Genomic DNA, 19,704 nt, shown 5'->3' with positions numbered 1-19,704 from the left:
CTGCAAGGGGAAAAGCGGGGGGGGGGGGGGGGGGAAGGGAATTTAGGGTTCAAGCCCAGGTCCCTAAAAATTTTGAAAAATTAAGACGAGGATGAGAGATTTAAAAGTTTGCCCCAGGCCACATAGGTAATCTAAACTTTGTTCTAGTCTTCAAATCATTCCTTGTTTTGACCCCTCACATTCTTTCTCCTTTCTTCCATGCCTAATAGACTAGTGACAAAGTAGAGAAAGTGACTATAGGTTATAGTCAAATTCTATTTGACTTTGTGCAAATCTCTTAACTTTTCAAAGTATCAGTTATCATATTATAATTCCAAAATATATAGTGCCTTTGTTCACACAAATAGCATCTCTCCTTAGAGACTTCTTACTGTCTCTCAGCATGTATTTCATTGAGTATTGTGGCAAGATAAAAGTATTAATTTTGATTTTAATAAATTTTAAATCATTGATTTATCTTTGAATCCCATCTAAAACTGTGAAAAGGAAAAATTTTTTGCCTTTCTAAGCCTCATTTTCCTCATCTATAAAACGAGGTGATTGAATTGGATCTCTAAAGTTTTTGAATTCTGTGATCTTCCACTATATCAGGGACTCTTTTCTATTTATCAAGTACCTAACATTGTGTGATGTGCATAGAAGGTGCTTATGAAATAACGAATGAATATAATTAATTAGGAAAGGCTTAATGGAAGAGAGAGTGATGGGATAAAAGCTGATGTCAGTCAGTGTCTACTCATCAAGTTCTTACTGTGTGCTAAGTTGTATTCCAGGCAGTGATTAGCTATTGAAGGGGGAGAGAGATGAGCATCATAGATGGAAAAGATAGTGTTTTCAAAAGCACAGATGCTATGAGTATGAAATAGCTTTAAATGAACTTCAGAATAAGATGAAATAACTAAGAGTAGAAGGTTCGTATTTGAAGATAGCGGGAAGTAAGTTTGGAGGTTATGCCAAAATGTGGCTCTTTTTAGCAGTGAGATGATTCAGGCCAATTCCGATAGACTTGTGGTCAAGAGAGCCATCTGCATCTAGAAAAGGGACTATGGGAACTGAATGTGGATCACAACATAGTTTTCCCACTTTTTTGGTTATTGTGTGTTTGCTTTTTTCCCCCCTTTTTGATCTGATTTTTCTTGTGCGGCATGATAAATGTGGAAATACATATAGAAGAATTGTACATGTTTAACATATATTGGATTACTTACTGCCTGGGGGAGGGGAGGGAGAAAAATTTGGAGCACGAGGTTTTTGTAAGGATGAAGTAAAAAATTAGCTTTGCATGTATTTTGAAAATAAAAAAATAACTATTTTTCAAAAAATTAAAAGAAAATAATGACTAATAAAAAGCTGGTGACATTCAAAAAATAAAAATAAAAAAAGGACCAGAGAAGGATCAAGTGATGTAGTTATAGAGACATTGGTTTATGAGGCAGAGAATAAGGCAAGGAGGCATTGAAGGTGTCAGTTCAATAAGCATTTATTAACTTCCTGTTAAGTATGAAGTTCTGTCAAAGATTTGAGGATATAAAAACAAGTGTTTCATTTTTGACCTGAAAGAGCTTATCTTTTATTGGGAAGAATAACCTGTACACAGATAAGTAAATGCCAAATATTCAGAAAACAAATACAAATAATGTTTCTTTAGAAGGGAAAGGACTAACAGCTAAGTCAATCAGGTAGGGCCCCTTAGAGGTGATCCCGAAGCTGAGCCTTGAAGGGAGCTATGAGTACTAAGAGGAAGGTGAGGAAGGGAAGTACATTGTAGGAGAACTATGCAAAATCATAGGGACAGGAGATGAATGTAATATGAGAACAACATTTGTCGGCTGGTTTGGCTAAAACACATTCACTCAAGGTCAAAATTTAGGAAATATCTATTTGACCCTGTGTGAAAGATGGGTTAGAGAGGGAAGGAACTACATATAGGAAAACTACTTAGGAGGCTATTGTAATAATTTAGGCACACATTTAGGTCATGAGGGTGATTATGATGAGTAGAAAGAAGATAAATGGCTATCAGAGATCTTGTGAAGATAGAATAGACAAAACAGAGCAGCTGATTAGATATGGGAAGGAAGAGGGAAGAGTTGAGTGTGACTCCTATGCTACAATATAGGGTACCTGGAAAGAGACAGTAGTGTCCTTAACATTAAAAAGGAAACAATGAGTTCTGTATTAGACACATTGATTTTGAAATGTCTTTTGGACTTCAGTGTCTTTTTTTCAGCATAGTTTTCATGTTTGAAAAGCTAGTAAGTGAGAAAATATATCATCCTATTTCTATTTAATAAATTGATTATAAAAATTCATTAGGAAACTTTCTTTAAAATCATGGAATGAAATTCTGTTGGCTACTTATGGTGCATGATTTGCCTATGAGTTGCCTAATCTTGTCAAAAACAGAAAAGAAGCTGAAGTTACTGACATTGAAAAAGCAGGAGACAGACTTAAATGTATGCAAAGCTGTGGAAATAGTGAAGAAATTTACTTACTGTATTGCCAAAAGCTTCTCCTGATAGTCAGCACATCCTTGAAAGAAAGATGTGAATTATTAAAGCTGCCTTGGGTTTATTAAATTGAACGTCTGCTGAGAAGATTACAGGAGACGAAATAAACATGTAGATTTTCATGGACCAGATTTAAGTTGACCTTAGTGAACTACTGCTGCAATTGCCTACAAATAAATGATTTCAATGAAAGCAAACATATGGTATCAGACATACATCATATATTTTTCAAATATTTTTCTTGAGAAAATAAACATGCATTCTTGGAGGTAATTTTTGTTAGAAAATTAAAGTACAACCCAAGGGAAAAAAATTAACAAAGACAAATTCTATTCCTAACAGATATTTCTTTTTTTCATTTTATATTAAGGAACAAACATGAAATCGTATTAAATTGTTGAATTTATTAATGCACTATAAAAATCCTTAACTAACTTAAAATAGATGATAAAATAAAAATTGATTTGTTTTTACATAGAATTGGTTTATTAATATTTATGTTATATGCAAATAAATGCATGATAATATTGATTTTCATATGGAAAAATACTTTCATTTAGGCCTTATTTTTAATATTAAACACATCCTAGAAGCTCTCTGAGTGTAATCTACTTTGACTCACTATATGTATGTAAATGTATGAATTTTTTAAACTCATTGAAAACTCTCTAAGCTGCATATTAAATCAGTAGAGACAATGTGAATTAAATCCAGTATAGAAATATGTAGAATTGGATTAAAATCTGAAATATTCTGTGTTCAGATATGTTGACTTAACCCTTCTTATCTTCCTTATTTAAATAATCAAATTTTCCCCAATAATAAATTTTGGAATCAATTATTATATTTTAGGTCGTTTTTAAAGTATTCCTTTATGCAACTTGAAGGAGAGTTAATAACTTTCTACCTCATTCCTTGAAATTCTTTACTTATTTTAAATTGTAATTCTTCAGAAATGTTTTTAATGAAAGCTTTGGTGCCACTAAGCACGTATAGGGATTTACTCTTCAATTATATGGGATTGTGGTAGATAGCAGATTATACTTCTTTGCAGTTGATGCATTGCCTTGGAGGAACTGATATTTATGCTATTGATCCTCCAGTAATTTTGCATATCAAGAATAGAGTAGAGATATTTGTCATTTACTCTGTCTTAAAAGCAGACAGAATTAAATTAAATAAGAGGATTTTTTTTGCAAGCTATAAAATGCAAATTATAGGTCTTTTGAAAAAGCTTTGATGACCTAAATGCTTTTCTTTTCTTTTTTTTTTTTTTCTTACTTTAGGTGCTTGGCAAGGGACTGAAGATTTGATTCAGATACATTTTGAAAGTTTGAAACCAGAGATGCACTAGAATTTAGAGTGTTTCATTTGGTTAAGGTAAAATTATTTAATAAAATTTTACATGTCATACTGCGTATTTTCAACTTTATATTTGCTTATTTTGGAGACATAGTTTAATGTTTTGGTTTATCTTGGCATTTGCTGGTTTTAACTTGTAATAATTTTAGGAGTCTCCTCACTATTTAAATGATGTTCTGTTCGACAACTTTCACCTTCAAAAGGGCGTAAGACAGGATATCAAATTTGTCATCTTTATATATCAACAGGATTAATGTTATATGATTATATGAAAAATGATACAAATATGAGGTCTGCTTTTCATTTATGGTCTATCACACATGAACTCATACATATGAATAGCTTTGCCTATCAGAATGAGGACTTGATAGCATCCAGGAGTAAATGATGTTTCATTTTTGAGCCAAAGAATTAGTTTTCTGAAATATTGGAAAATGAATTAGTTCAGGTTATTAAAAATTATCTTCATAATTACATGAGGACTAAGTTCTTAAGACTTTTCAAACTAAAATTGTAGATAGATTTGTTGCTTTTTTTAATCCTACTTTTCATGTGTGATTTTTTTCCCCTATGTTTTAGGTGAGTAATTTGTTTATTGCATAATAATGAGGCTTTTTAAACATCTGTCACGATAGCTTTAAAGGTTGAGAAAATGAGATTTTTTTTTAAAGAAGATCACTGTAATGCAAAGTCTTTTGAAGTGGTTTTATTATTGGATAATATGTGTTTTAGTCCTTGAAGTTTAAATTGGATAATTTTTGTGTTTGTGGTAAATGTTTAATACAACTTTAGAGAATAATATTAGGGAAGAAATTAAAATTATAGGCCAGAAAGTATTATACCAAATCTTAAGACTCAAAAATCTGCTGGCTGAAGTCTTATTTTATAACCAAGCCACATAGGATATTTAAAAAGAGTATTTTTTAAAAACATGATCTACATTTTTAGACCTGATTTAAATGCTTTTTGCTAACTACCAAAAATATTAATAAAACATTTAATATAGGCTTTCCTGAAATTTGATTCAAATGAAGAATCCATTTGATAAAGAAAACAGCCTCTTTTATCTTTAGCATAGGAAATAACTTGAGGCGTGACATATAGGATTTCCTAATTGTCATGTTTGTTGTATTTCTTTATTTGCTTTCACATAAAGTCCATTTAAAGTGTCCTTTTTTTTTATTTAAGAAGGGGAAACTTAAATGCATTCAAGAAAAATAAACTAGTGTGCTTTCTAGAATGGAATATCAAGCTAGGAACCAGATTAATTATATTGGGAACAGTAAGAAAGAGGATTTTAAAAAAACTGATTTTAAAGAGCTCTGTTTCATTACCCCTTATATTTCAGTGTTCCTCATTTATAATTTTTATATCTGAATTCTTTAGTATAGTGATTAAAGTTTATATTATTGTAAGGTTTAATTTAACATTTCCAAAATGGGCATAGTAGTGTTATTGACCCTTTACAAATAATAAACTGACATTTCAATTAAATCATTTTGCAAAAGATTTAGGAAAGATTAATTAAAAGACTTTTTGAGAGGAGTTTTATGCAAGATGGTTAGGCTAAAGCAGGAACAATGATTTGTTTAGCTTTGTATCCAATTCTTTACTTATAATGAACACTAATAAATATCATAAAAAGAGTGAATGAATGAAAGTTGGGGAAGATTGGAGTTGGAAGTTACTGTAATTTAAGTAATATGGTTGAAGAAAGTGCCCTTTGTACCAGAAAGTTTTGCCATCTCTTTGTATATAAGTAATAAGTTCATAATTTTAAGAATCTTTCCTACTCAGTTTATACTGGCATCATGAGCTTTATATTTACATTAGAATAATTTTTAGGATGAAGATGCCTGTAGAGTTGAGTTGTGATGGATAAATGAAAATAAACTACTGAAAAAGTAATGGAAACCTTGAATGCTTAACTGTATAAAAATAGTCTTGGCATCACACAAAGAAGTAACCTAGACTGAATCCTTGGAGAAAAAGTTATTCATATTCTGACATCTTGAAAATTATCTTTTAAATTATGAACTATTTAAAAGAGTAATAAGGAGCTAGTGAAGTGATTGAGGCCAGTTCCAATGGAAATGTGAGGGAGAGAGCCATTTGCACCCAGAGAGAGGAGTGTGGGCAATGAGTGTATATCACAACATAGTATTTTCACCTTTTTGTTGTTGTTTGCTTGCCATTTGTTTTCTTTCTCATTTTTTTCCCTTTGTGATCTGATTTTTCTTGTGTAGCATGCTAATTGTGGAAATATGTATAGAAGAATTGCACATTTAACATACACTAAATTACTTGCTGTCTAGAGTAGAGGGTGGGGATTGGGAAGAAAAAATATTTGGAACATTTGATTTTGTAGGAGTACATGTTGAAAATTACCCAGGAAAGAAAAAGAAAGCTCCTTTTTGAAAAAGGAGCTGGTAATGATTGGGGTTTTTTTTGTTTGTTTGTTTGTTTGTTTTTGGGTTTTTTTTAATAACTTTTTATTGACAGAACCCATGCCAGGGTAATTTTTACATTATCCCTTGCACTCACTTCTGTTCCAATTTTTCCCCTCCCTCCCTCCACCCCCTCCCCCAGATGGCAAGCAGTCCTTTACATGTTAAATAGGTTACAGTATGTCCTAGATACAATATATGTGTGCAGAACCGAACAGTTTTCTTGTTGCACAGGGAGAATTGGATTCAGAAGGTATAAATAACCTGGGAAGAAAAACAAAAATGCAAGCAGTTTATATTCATTTCCCAGTGTTCTTTTTTTGGGTGTAGCTGCTTCTGTCTATTCTTGATCAGTTGAAACTGAATTAGCTCTCTTATCGAAGAGATCCACTTCCATCAGAATACATCCTCATATACAGTATCGTTGTTGAGGTATATAATGATCTCGTGGTTCTGCTCATTTCACTCAGCATCAGTTCATGTAAGTCTTGTCAGTCCTCTCTGTATTCATCCTGCTGGTCATTTCTTACAGAACAATAATATACCATAATGTTCATATCTCCAATTGATGGGCATCCATTCATTTTCCAACTTCTAGCCACTACAAACAGGGCTGCCACAAACATTTTGGCACATACAGGTCCCTTTCCCTTCTTTAGTATCTCTTTGGGGTATAAGTCTAGTAGAAACACTGCTGGATCAAAGGATATGCACAGTTTGATAACTTTTTGAGCATAGTTCCAAATTGCTCTCCAGAATGGCTGGATGTGTTCACAATTCTACCAACAATGTATCATTGTCCCTGTTTTCCCACATTCCCTCCAATATTCCGCATTATCTTTCCTTGTCATTCTAGCCAATCTGACAGGTGTGTAGTGGTATCTCAGAGTTGTCTTAATTTGCATTTCTCTGATTAATAATGATTTGGAGCATATTTTCATATGGCTATAAATAGTTTTAATTTCTTTGTCTGAGAATTGTCTGTTCATATCCTTTGACCATTTATCAATTGGAGAATGGCTTGATTTCTTATAAATTAGAGTCAGTTCTCTATATATTTTGGAAATGAGTCAGAACCGTTGACTGTAAAAATGTTTTCCCAGTTTATTGTTTCCCTTCTAATCTTGTCTGCATTAGTTTTCTTTGTACAAAAACTTCAATTTGATATAATCAAAATTTTCTATTTTGTGATCAGTAGTGATCTCTAGTTTTTCTTTGGTCATAAATTCCTTCCTCTTCCACAGGTCTGAGAGGTAAACTATCCTATGCTCTTCCAATTTATTTATAATCTCATTCTTTATGCCTGGGTCATGAACTCATTTTGACCTTATCTTGGTGTACGGTGTTAAGTGTGGGTCAATGCCTAGTTTCTGCCATACTAATTTCCAATTTTCCCAGCAATTTTTGTCAAAAAATGCATTCTTATCCCCAAAACTGGGGTCTTTGGGTTTGTCAAACACTAGATTATTACAGTTATTGGCTGTTTTGTCCTTTCAACCTAACCTATTCCATTGATCAACTAGTCTGTTTCTTAGCCAATACCAGATGGTTTTAGTAACTGCTGCTTTATAATATAATTTTAGATCTGGTACAGCTAGGCCACCTTCATTTGATTTTTTTTTTCATTAATTCCCTTGAAATTCTTGACCTTTTGTTTTTCCATATGAACTTTGTTGTTATTTTTTCTAGGTCATCAAAATAGTTTTTTGGGAGTCTGATTGGTATAGCGCTAAATAAATAGATTAGTTTAGGTAGTATTGTCATCTTTATTATATTTGCTCACCCAATCCAAGAGATTTAATATTTTTCCAGTTGGTTAGATCAGACTTAATTTGTGTGGAAAGTGTTTTGTAGTTTTGCTTATAAAGTTTCTGATTTTCCCTTGGCAGATAGTTTCCTAAATATTTTATACAATCAGTAGTTATTTTAAATGGAATTTCTCTGTGTAACTCTAAATGTTGGGTTTTGTTAGTGATATATAAGAATGCTGATGGCTTCTGTGGGTTTATTTTGTATCCTGCAACTTTGCTAAAAGTGTGGATTGTTTCTAATAACTTTTTAGTAAAATCTCTGGGGTTCTCTAAGTATACCATCATATCATCAGCAAAGAGTGATAATTTAGTTTCCTCATTGCCTAGTCTTATTCCTTTAATCTCTTTCTCAACTCTTATTGCCAAATGTATTAGCATTTCTAATACAATATTAAATAGTAACGGTGAGAGCGGACAACCTGTGATCTTATTGGGAATGATTGCAGTTTGTCCCCGTTACATATGATGCTTACTGCTGGTTTTAAATAGATGCTACTTATTATTTTAAGGAAAAGTCCATTTATTCCTATATTCTCAAGAGTTTTTAATAGGAATGGATGTTGGATTTTATCAAATGCTTTTTCTGCATCTATTGAGATGATCATATGGTTTTTGTTAATTTGATTATTAATATGGCCAATTATACTGATATTTTTCCTGATATTGAACCAGCCCTGCATTCCTGCTATAAATCCTACTTGATCATGATGTATTATACTGGGGATGATTTTCTGTAGTCATTTTGCTAAAATCTTATTTAAGATTTTAGCATCAATATTCATTAGGGAGATTGGTCTATAATTTTCTTTCTCTGTTTTCAACCTACCTGGTTTAGGTATCAGAACCATGTCTGTGTCATAAAAGGACTCCTTCATTCCTTATTTTTTCAAATAGTTTATATAGCACTGGGGCTAATTGTTCTTTAAAGGTTTGGTAGAATTCACATGTAAATCCATCTGGTCCTGGGGATTTTTTTTTAGGGAGTTGATTAATACCTTGTTCTATTTCTTTTTCTGAAATGGGACTATTTAAGAAATTTACTTCCTTCTCTGATAATCTAGGAAGCCTATATTTTTGGAAGTAGTCATCCATTTCACTTAGGTTATTAAATTTATTGGCATAAAGTTGGGCAAAGTAACCCCTTATTATTTCTTTAATTTCCTCTTCATTGGTGGAAAGTTCTCCCTTTTCATTTTTAAGACTACTAATTTGATTTTCCTCTCTGCTTTTTGTAATCAGATTTACCAAAGGTTTATCAATTTTATTGGTTTTTCATAAAACCAACTCTTAGTCTTATTTATTAGTTCAATAGTTTTTTTACTTTCTATATTATTAATTTCTCCTTTTAATTTTAGAATTTCAAGTTTAGTAATTGATTGGGGGTTTTTAATTTGGTCTTTTTCTAGCTTTTTAAGTTGCAGGCCCAATTCATTGATCTTCTAAGGATATAAAATTTCCCCTTATTACCGCTTTGGCTGCATCCCATAAATTTTGGTATGATGTCTCACCATTGTCATTATCTTGAGTGAAATTATTAATTCTGTCTATAATTTGCTGTTTCACCCAATCATTCTTTAAGATGAGATTATTTAGTTTCCAATTAATTTTTGGTCTATTTACACCTAACTTTTTGTTGAATGTAGTTTTTATTGCATCGTGATCTGAAAAGAAAAGCATTTACTATTTCTGCCTTCCTGCATTTAATTTTGAAGTCTTTATGTCCTAATATATGGTCAATTTTTGTGTAGGTTCCATGAAGAAAGTATACTCCTTTCTGTCTCCATTCAGTTTTCTGCAGAGATCTATCATACCTAATTTTTCTAACATTCTATTTAACTCTTTAATTGCTTTTTTATTTGTTGTGTGATTTGATTTATCTAAATCTGAGAGTGCAAGATTGAGATCTCCCACTATTATAGTTTTGCTGTCTGTTTCTTCTTGCAACTCTCTTAGCTTCTCTTTAAGGAAGTTAGATGCTATACCCCTTGGTGCATATATGTTTAATACTGATATTGCTTCATTGTCTATAGTACCCTTTAGCAAGATATAGTTTCCTTCCTTATCTCTTTTAATTAGATCAATTTTTGCTTTTGCTTGATCTGAGATAAGGATGGCTACCCATGCTTTTTTGACTTCACCTGAAGCATAATAGATTCAGCCTTTTACCTTTACTCTGTATGTATCTCCCTGTTTTCAATGTGTTTCCTGTGAACAATATATTGTAGGGTTCTGACTTTTGATCTAGTCTGCTATCCGCCTCCTCTTTATGGGAGAGTTCATCCCATTCACATTTACAGTTAAAATTACCAATTCTGTATTTCCTGCCATCCTAATATCCCCAGATTATACTTTTCTTTTTCGTGCCCTCTTTCCCTTCTTCCCTAGTTTTAAACATTGGTCCCACTTGTGTCACGCAGCTCTCCCTCTTTATTATCCCTCCCTCATCCCTTTGAATCCCTTCCCCTTTCTTGTACTCTTCCCTTATTACTCTTTTTCCTTTTCCCTTTTCCTCTCCCACTTTTTAATGAGGTGAGAGAAGAATCTCTGTAAAACAAATATGTCAATTATTTCCTCTTTGATTCAACTCTGATGAGAGTAGGATCCACACAATGTTCTTCCCCCTCTCTTAAGTTCCCTTAGATATGATAGGTTTCCTTTGCCTCATCGTAGCATGTAGTTTCCCTCTTTTTATCTCCCCTTTTCCCTTTTTCTGACACTATCCCCTTTCTATTTCTACTTCTCTTTTTTATGTTATATCGGTAAAATCAATTATACATATGGTTTTTATGTATATCCACAACAGAGATACAGTTCTCAAGAGTTCCTTTTACCTTTTTCTACTTCTTTTGATTCCTGTTGTTAGAGATCAAATTTTTTGTTTAAGTCTGGTTTTTTCCTTAGAAACAAATGGAATTCCTCTATTTTATTAAATATCCATCTTCTTCCATGGAAAAAAATACTCAGCTTAGATGGGTAGTTTATTCTTGGCTGCATTCCAAGCTCTTTTGCCTTTCGGTATATCAGATTCCAAGCCCTTCGATCCTTTAATGTTGAGGCAGCCAGATCTTGCATGACCCTGTATTGTGGCACCTCGATATTTTGAACTGTTTTTTTCCTGGCTGCTTGTAAAATTTTTTCTTTAGTCTGAAAATTCTGAATTTGGCCACAATATCCCCTGGAGTCTTTATTTTAGGGTCTTTTTCAGAAGGTGTTTGATGAATTCTTTCAACGCCTATTTTACCTTCCGTAAAATAGTTCTGGGCAGTTCTCTTTGATGATTTCCTGTAAAATAGTATCTAGGTTCTTTTTTTCATCATAATTTTCGGGTAGATTCTCAGGTTATCTCTCCTAGATCTATTTTCCAGGTCTGTTGTTTTTCCAAGTAAATAGTTAACATTTTTTCCAATTTTTCATTTTTTTGGTTTTGCTTGACTGATTCTTGATGTCTCAATGAATCAGTCATTTCTATTTGTTCAGTTCTGATTTTTAGTGAGTTATTTTCTTCATTAGCTTTTTTTACTTCTTTTTGTATATGTCCAATTGAGTTGTTTTGCTCTATGAAATTTTTTTCCATTTCACTAATCTTTTTTTTTTTTTTTTTTTAGTGAGTTATTTTCTTTTTCCAATTCACAATTCTGTTTCCCTGCACTTCTTGGGAGTTTTTTACCTTTTCCAATTCACATTTCAGAAAGTTGTTTTCTTTTTCTACTTTATCTTTTAGTGAATTATATGCCTTTTCTGTTCTCTCTTGCATAGCTTCTCTTTCCTTTCCCCATTTCTCTTCTAGTTCTCTTTTAAGGTTTTTAATAGTCTCTTCTAGGAGAGCCTTTTGTATTGGAGACTAACAATCGTCTGGAGACTGTCTGCTATTAGTCTCTTCAGGGTTGAAAAGCTGTTCTCTTTCTGTATAGAAACTATCAATCGTTCTTTTGATTTTTTAACTCATTTTGTTAAAGCCTGTAAGGTCTGCCTTCAGAGCCAGGAGGTTACCAGCTTCCTCTACAGAGCAGTGAAAGGTGTATGGACGGGTAGCTGTCCTGCCAACCGGCTACAAAAAGCAGCGAGGTACTGCAGTGCTCTGGGAAAGAGTTCCCCACCCGAAAGTAACTCAGGCCTGCAGGGCCGAGCTGGGAAAGAGCCCTGCAAAGAACCCTCCACTATGTGAGATAACAATTGCCCTGGGGCTCTGGGTGTTAGCAGCTGAGCAGTGAATCATTTTGCAGGGGAAGCACAGTCTGCTGGAGAAGTTCCATTGCCCCAGGCCTAGCCCCACACTGTGCCAATTAGAGGCTGCCCAGGCTGGCCCCCCCCTGCCGTGCAGATGAGTAACTGCCCCTGCAAAAGCCCTGAACTACAGGATGTGGCTGCAGGGCTGCAGTAAAGTCTGCCTGAGTCACTTCTGGGTTTGAGGGGTTACAGCCAGATCTCCTTAGGTTCTGGCATTTTTTAGAGGGTGTACCCTCTGTTTCAGGCTTTAATCTCTCTGCCGGTTTACTGCTTTGTAGTCAAGGCAGAGTAGTTATCCTATAATAGAGTCGTCTCTATAACTTCTCTAGCCACAGAGATCACCCCCGCCCCTGGTCTGCTCAGGACACTAGTCTCTCGCTGCCTGTGCTAGTCTGTTCCTGGCCCCTCAGGTCAAACCTTTCCTGGTGAGCTTCCAAAATGACTTCGGCTGGTAAATTGTAGTGCTTCTAATCTTCATGAATTTAAGCAGTGAAGAGCTATTTTTGAAGCTGAATTAAATAGTTGGTTATGAGGGGAATGAGAGGAGCTTAGAGAGTCGTGTGTGCCTGCTCCGCCATCTTGGCTCCACCATCTTGGCTCCACCCTCCCACCCCCCCACCCCACCCCTCCCATAATGATTGTTAAAATCCTCTCCAATATTTATTAAATAGTTCTCTCATTATTTTTGTTTGTTTTCTACTTCATCATAATTTTATCATTAATAATTTCATTGGCATATGTTGTTTCATTTTTTTAAAAAACAAGATACTGAGTCACCAGTAGATAGAGAGAATCATTGAAATAATGTGGGGGGGTGGGGCAGCGAGGTGGCACAGTGGATAGAGCAACAGCCCTGAAGTCAGGAGGAACTGAATTCAAATATGGCCTCAGATACAACACTTCTTAGCTGGGCAAGTCACTTAACCCCAATTGCCTCAGCAAAAAAAAAAAAAAAAAGAAAGGAAGGAAGGGAGGGAGAGAGGGAGGGAGGGAGGGAGGGAGGGAGGGTAAAATCATGCTCCCTAAATTCCATTTGTTCATGACTATGAAAAATATCAGGTAAATTTCAGCCTTTTAACATTTTGGACCTAGACCTAAGACAAAATATGCACCACAGACCATTAAGATTGTCACTTTGTAAATAAGGTCTTGAATCTCTTAGAAAAAAAACTTGTAACTTTAAAAAATCCCTTTCCTTGATTCCACTATAGAAAATTTTACACACTATAGAAAACTATACACACTACATCTACACACACACATACACACATAGATATGTATTTCAAAACACATTCTGCTACTTGGTACTAAGAGGTGAGAAGGTCTGTGGCAGTGTGCCATCCTTCTGGTGTTGTTTAGTTGTTTCAATTGTGCCCAACTCTCCATGACCATTTGGGGTTTCCTTGGCAAAGGTATTGGAAGTGATTTGGTGTTTTCCTCTCTAACTCATTTACAGATGAGGAAAGTGAGGCAAATTGGGTTAAGTGACTTGCCCAGGGTCACATAGCCAATATAGATGTCTGAGGCTGGATTTGAATTTAGGACCAACACTTTATCTACTGTATCACCTTGCTAATTTACCATCTTCCTTTTTCCTAAAATAGATTTCTAGGAATTTTTAAGTGGATTTGCCTTCAAGAAAAGATTCATGTCAAATATAAGATCATGGCTCTTTTTCAAAGTGCAGGAAATTTGAAGTATACTTGGAGTTTACTCTGGAGTACCCAGAGTTGTGTTAATGGGAGCCCATCATCTTGCTGTGCTGAATTATTTCTACCACTTTAAAACTATCAAAAGATGCACTTCTTAGAGGAAGCACTCTTAGAAATCATTTAATTAGGATCACATAATTTGAAAGTTGTGAGGAGTGTCAGTGGCCATCTAATCTATTACATACAGGGAAGGATTCCTTTCTACATCTTACTCAGCAACCAGTCCACCTAGGTTGTGTATTCCCCTTTTGGACAACTCCATTTGTTTTGAAGTTTGTCCTAACGTTAAGCCTTGTCGCTTTGACCCTTAGCCCTCTAGCTCTAATTTTTTTTCCTTTGAGGTCAAGCACAAGTCTAATTTCCCTACAGTAAAGTTAAATAGTCTCACTTCCTTCACAGTTGAACCTCATATGACGTGAGTGAGGCTCTTGAGTATTCTGGTTGCCCTCCTCTGGACACACTCTAGTTTATTACCAATGCCCTTTTTAAACTTTGCCTTCCTGAACTGAACATTCCAGTGTTCAACATTTATATTGAATATTGCAAGTGAATTGTTAGTGAGTTGTTACCAGGCAAGTGTTAGAGTAAGACTGTCACCTCTTTATTTCTCAGAACTATACTTCCCAAAGCGTATCACTTTTTCTACTTGCCTAGAAATGAAAAAGCTCTATCTCAGATGAAATGATTTGTGCAAGATCATATAGGTAAATAGTGACAGGATTGAGACTAGAATGGAGGGCTCTTTTTTTCTCAATCAGGTGTTCTTTCTATTATAATATGCTTTATGTTACTTATCCCTACTTTAGCTGATGGTTTAGATGGTTCAGAAAGGTAGAAAACCTTTCCCAAGAGGAAATTTTCAGGAGGAGCAGTTTTCAGGAAGTATATATTTTCAGAAGGAGAGCTCCTATTTGGAAATTTTTACAAATGCATAGATCCACTTAATTTTGTTTGCTGATAGAGTATTTCCCACTGGACTTCTTCACTTTCTAAGGCAACATCCTAGCAAACATTTCTGCAGTCACTATAAAAGTGCCACATGATTATATTTCAGGATTCTACACAGGGAGCAGAACTCTCTTTAATGTAGAATTTTGTAACAGATGCTATAAAACAGACTATTGTACAGGCAACTAAAAGTTATCATACATTTGACAATACTATATATGTTCTGACCAAAACCATTTTGCTGAAACAAATCAGCAAAAGCCATATAGAAACATAAGCAAAGGGATGTGGTTTTGAATTGATTTTGGAAAATAAAGTTAATTTGATTCACAGAATCATAGAACTGAAAGGGTTCTCAGCATTACCTAGTCCTACTCCCTCAACTCTATGCTTGACTTCAAACCCATTATTTCTAGAGGACTTCCATTTTTGTCAAAGAACTCTAATTAGGAGAAATTCTTTCTTTATATCAACCTTTAAATTGCTTTTTTTTGGCAATTTCTACTAATTTCTTCTAGTTCTACTATCTGTAACCAGACAGAATAAGAATAATCCCTCTTACATGGGACACTTCAGGTATTTGACAGCAATCATATCCTCTTTTCAGTCTTCCAGGCTAAATATTTCCATTTCCTTCAGCTATTCTTCATGTAAGATGAACTTAGGATCCTTTCCTATAGTATTCTGGTTAGTTTTCTGGAGGTCTTTTGGATCAGCCTTGTTCTCTGCTGAGGTCTCACCACGAGAATAGCTAGGGATAAAGTCCAAATTCTTTATTATCTCCTTCACAGTCTTGTCTCCTTGCCTGGGGCTTGGCTAACTTTCAGGAGGCCTTCAGACGGGCCTTGGTCTCAGTGGGGGGAAGCCGGAGGACAGACCAGCCACCACAGGTGGGAGATGGAATGAATGTCTCTCCTCCAGTTCTTGTTGGTTCGTATATACTCTATTATAATTACATCATTACAGGTGTCAATCTTGTAGAACTATATTAAAGTACTAAGTGTATGTAAAACTAGATAACCATTGTCTTATCAATTCCACTGAGTTAACACCTTGTTGTAGGATTAAATCAATCATACTGAGCCTTAAGAATACTTCTTCAGAGTTCTCACCCATTACACTTTCCCATCTTTGTTGCTGTCCTCTAGACATTTGACAGTTTGTGCTTTTTCCTAAAATGTGCCTGGAACTGAGTAAGATATTCCAGATGTCTGAAATGGACTGAGTCCAGTGAGACTGTTGCTACCTTATTCCTGGTCACTTTGCTTTTCAGCACAAATGGTTAGATAATAGAAAGCATTGTAGGGTACAGGAAAGAAGGAAGGAAGAGCTAATTTCATGTTTACTAGCTTATAATTTTAATATGTACTGTGGAACAAGTTTATTTTTGTTTTTGTTTTTTTGAAAATTAGGTGGGGGAAGAAAAGTAGATAAAAATCTCTTTTATGAGATTAGGTAGGCTCTCATAAATGTCATTTTTACATTTAAGTCTAAATCTATGACAAATAACTTAATTATAATTTCTTAACATATGTACCACATATAAAAGTACTTTAAAAAGGGAAATCCCTTGAATTGAAGCAAAGCTCTGACTCTTGCACCTAAAAAAAAAATTTTTTTTTAGCTATAAGTATGAAAATAATAAATATTGGAATTTAAACAATTCTTGGAGGTGAACACGAACAGAATTACAGGGAAGTATTAACTCTGTTTAGAATTAAGGAAGTTTGCCTCATATTCAGTTAAATATTTAATGACTATTATGTGAAATGGCTAGAGTGCTAGATTCTGCAGTGCATAAAAGGCTAGGTGAGGTCATAATAAAATGTACATTTCTGCAGAGACTGTTATAGACTATTTTCTGTATAAAAGATTTTTGCAGTCCTCTTTTACAGATGAAGACATTGAGACTCAGATAAATAAAAGTACTTTCCCTTCAAGAAAGTGGAGTTTTTTCCCCCTCTCTTTTATTCAAGCCTGTGATTTCATCATTTTAGGGATCTCCTGGTGTGAAGATCTCAGCATCTGTAGCCTCATCAAAGTAATCTATAGGTTCCCAGCAGAATAAAACAACTTAATATCTTTGATTAATCTAAGCCTTACTTCAAAGCTCATCAGATAAAGTACCAAACCCAAGATTCTCCTCTATTTTCTCAGTTATTGTTTGATGTGTCATAGAAATAATCATTGACCCACTTACCCAGATCCTAAAAGGAAGTTAAGTGAGTTCATAGAGGCAGCAACAGGTCCAAAAGAAATATAATGTATTCTGCTTTTTAAAAAATCATTTTGATTTTAATTTCATGGGAATTTGTATTTTCAGGAGATCATTATTTCTGTTTACCAGTTATTATATTAGTTTGCTAAAATGGGATATAGATGAAGAGATAGAAATAGGAGGCATAAAATTTGGTATTGATAAATGAAAAGGAGCCTCCTCAGTCAGAATAGAATTTTGGGGAAAAACAGAAAAACACTTGAAAATCAGCCATACTTACCTATACTCTTACCTTCCACATCTACTGATTCAGGCTAGCCAAATCTTGCCATTTTCTACATTTAGTTTTTACTTGGATTTCTGACTATTTATCCCCATGTCCATAAAAGCCTTCTTGTTCTATCATATCATGCCTCTCCTACTACTTAGTATTCCATGCTAGTGCTGGTCCTCATTACCTCTCACTTGGACTACTGCAATAGCCTCCTAATTGGCTTCTCTGGTTCATGTCTCTTTCTAATCCAATCTATCCTCCACACAGCTGGTGAAGTGGTTTTTATCAAGTGCAGATTTTACTGTTCTCCTTCTCAATAAACATGGATAGCTCCCTGTTAACTTCTAGGATCAAATATAAATTCCTCTCTTTGGCCTTAATAAAGCCCATCACAACCTGGTGAGCTTTATTATCCTTTTATTTCCCTTTATATACTCCTCAGTCCAATCAGATTGACTTTAATATTCTTTATGTGTGATGCTTCATTTCCAGTCTCTGCCCCCCAAGCACACCTTAACCCCTGGAGTGCACATCCCATTCCCTCTGCTTCTTAGAATCCTAATTTCTAAATATGCAATTCAAGTACTACTTCTTTCTTACATGAGAACCTTTCCTGAGCCTCTGTCTGTTATGTCCCTATGGACTACTCTATCCTGGTAGCTCCTCTTTCAGCTGCTCCTAATGCCCGTTCATCAACGGCACGGCTAGGCCACACTTACCCATCTTCGGGCACCAACCCGGATCCCACAGAGACAGACCACCAATAGGTAAGGGTGAAGCGAAAGAGAACTTTATTCTTAGATAGCACATATTTATACCCCCCTGAAGATCTGGGGGAAGGGGAGGTCCTCTAGGAATCTGGCATAAAGGGATTGGCCCAAGAAGAAGGAGGGAGGCGTGCTAGGCTTTGAGAGCACTAAGGAGGGAGACATGGTACCTGGGGTCAAACACCGTCTCGTGGGGCTAAGCCCCACCTCCACGTAGGACTCACCTGCGTCTTAGAACCTCTCATCCCTCAGGTCCTCCCACATGCCTTGAACTGCATTCCTTGCTTCTAGAGGCTTTTTAACCCTTACATCTGTCCTGGACATATTTTCTTTTCTCTCCAAGATTTCATTATCATCTGTATGCAAATGACTCACAAATCTACATCTCCATTCCAATATCATCATCTGCTTATTGGATATTAATTTTTTTTTCAATTAAAAATTGTTTCATAATCTGTTTCCACATGCTCATTGGAAAAAGAAAAAAAAATCCTTCTAACAAATACACATATTCAAACAAAATAATTGGCCATGTCCAAAAAATATTTGCTTTAGTCTACACCCTGAGTCCATCATCATTTAATATTAGACATTTCTAACTGGATGTCCCAGATACATCTTAAACTTTCTGTTTTCATTATTCTTTTCTTTCCTTTTTGTTCAGTTTACCTGGTTCTGTTAAGAGCACCACTGTTTGTTCACTCTCCCAGATATGTTACTTTGGTGTTACCTTCTACCATTTACTTTCCTTTATCTGGCATAATCAATCAGCTGCCAAATATTGCCATTTCTTACTCCATGACATTTCTCCTGTCTGTCTTTTTCTGCTCCATCACCTCTTGTTTGAATACTTGTAATTAATCTCTCTATATCATCTCTCTTTCCAATCCATTTTCCACATGACTATCAAAATGACTTTTAAAATATTTTTTTCCAATTACATGTTTTTTTAATAACTTTTTATTGATAGAACCCATGCCAGGGTAATTTTTTACAGCATTATCCCTTGCATTCAATTCTGTTCCGATTTTTCCCCTCCTTCCCTCCACCCCCTCCCCCAGATGGCAAGCAGTCCTTTCCATGTTGAATAGGTTACAATATATCTTAGCTACAATATATGTGTTCAGAACTGAATAGTTTTCTTGTTGCACAGGGAGAATTGAATTCAGAAGGTATAAATAACCCGGAAAGAAAAACAAAAATGCAAGCAGTTTATATTCATTTCCCAGTGTTCTTTCTTTGGGTGTAGCTGTTTCTGTCCATCATTGATCAATTGAAACTGAGTTAGGTCTCTTTGTCAAAGAAATCCACTTCCATCAGAATACATCCTCAAACAGTATCGTTGTTGAAGTATATAATGATCTCCTGGTTCTGCTCATTTCACTTAGCATCAGTTCATCTAAGTCTCGCCAGTTCTCTCTGTATTCA

At 34.8% G+C, this 19,704-nt stretch overlaps 1 protein-coding gene across 2 annotated transcripts in view; it reads left to right on the top strand.

Annotated features, from left to right (window-relative positions):
• The window catches only part of GLCE (glucuronic acid epimerase), a 150,966-nt gene that overhangs the window by 36,339 nt on the left and 94,923 nt on the right, over positions 1–19,704 (top strand). For both annotated transcript variants that reach the window (XM_051980777.1, XM_051980776.1), the window contains exon 2: positions 3,797–3,890. The gene's annotated coding sequence lies outside the window, so the exon portion shown is untranslated. The remainder of the gene's footprint in view (positions 1–3,796; positions 3,891–19,704) is intronic.

Source organism: Antechinus flavipes, chromosome 2, assembly GCF_016432865.1.
Source record: "Antechinus flavipes isolate AdamAnt ecotype Samford, QLD, Australia chromosome 2, AdamAnt_v2, whole genome shotgun sequence".
NCBI classification, from domain to species: domain Eukaryota; kingdom Metazoa; phylum Chordata; class Mammalia; order Dasyuromorphia; family Dasyuridae; genus Antechinus; species Antechinus flavipes.
Note: the sequence above shows the minus strand (reverse complement) of the source record. Positions and strands in the feature narration are given on the sequence as shown.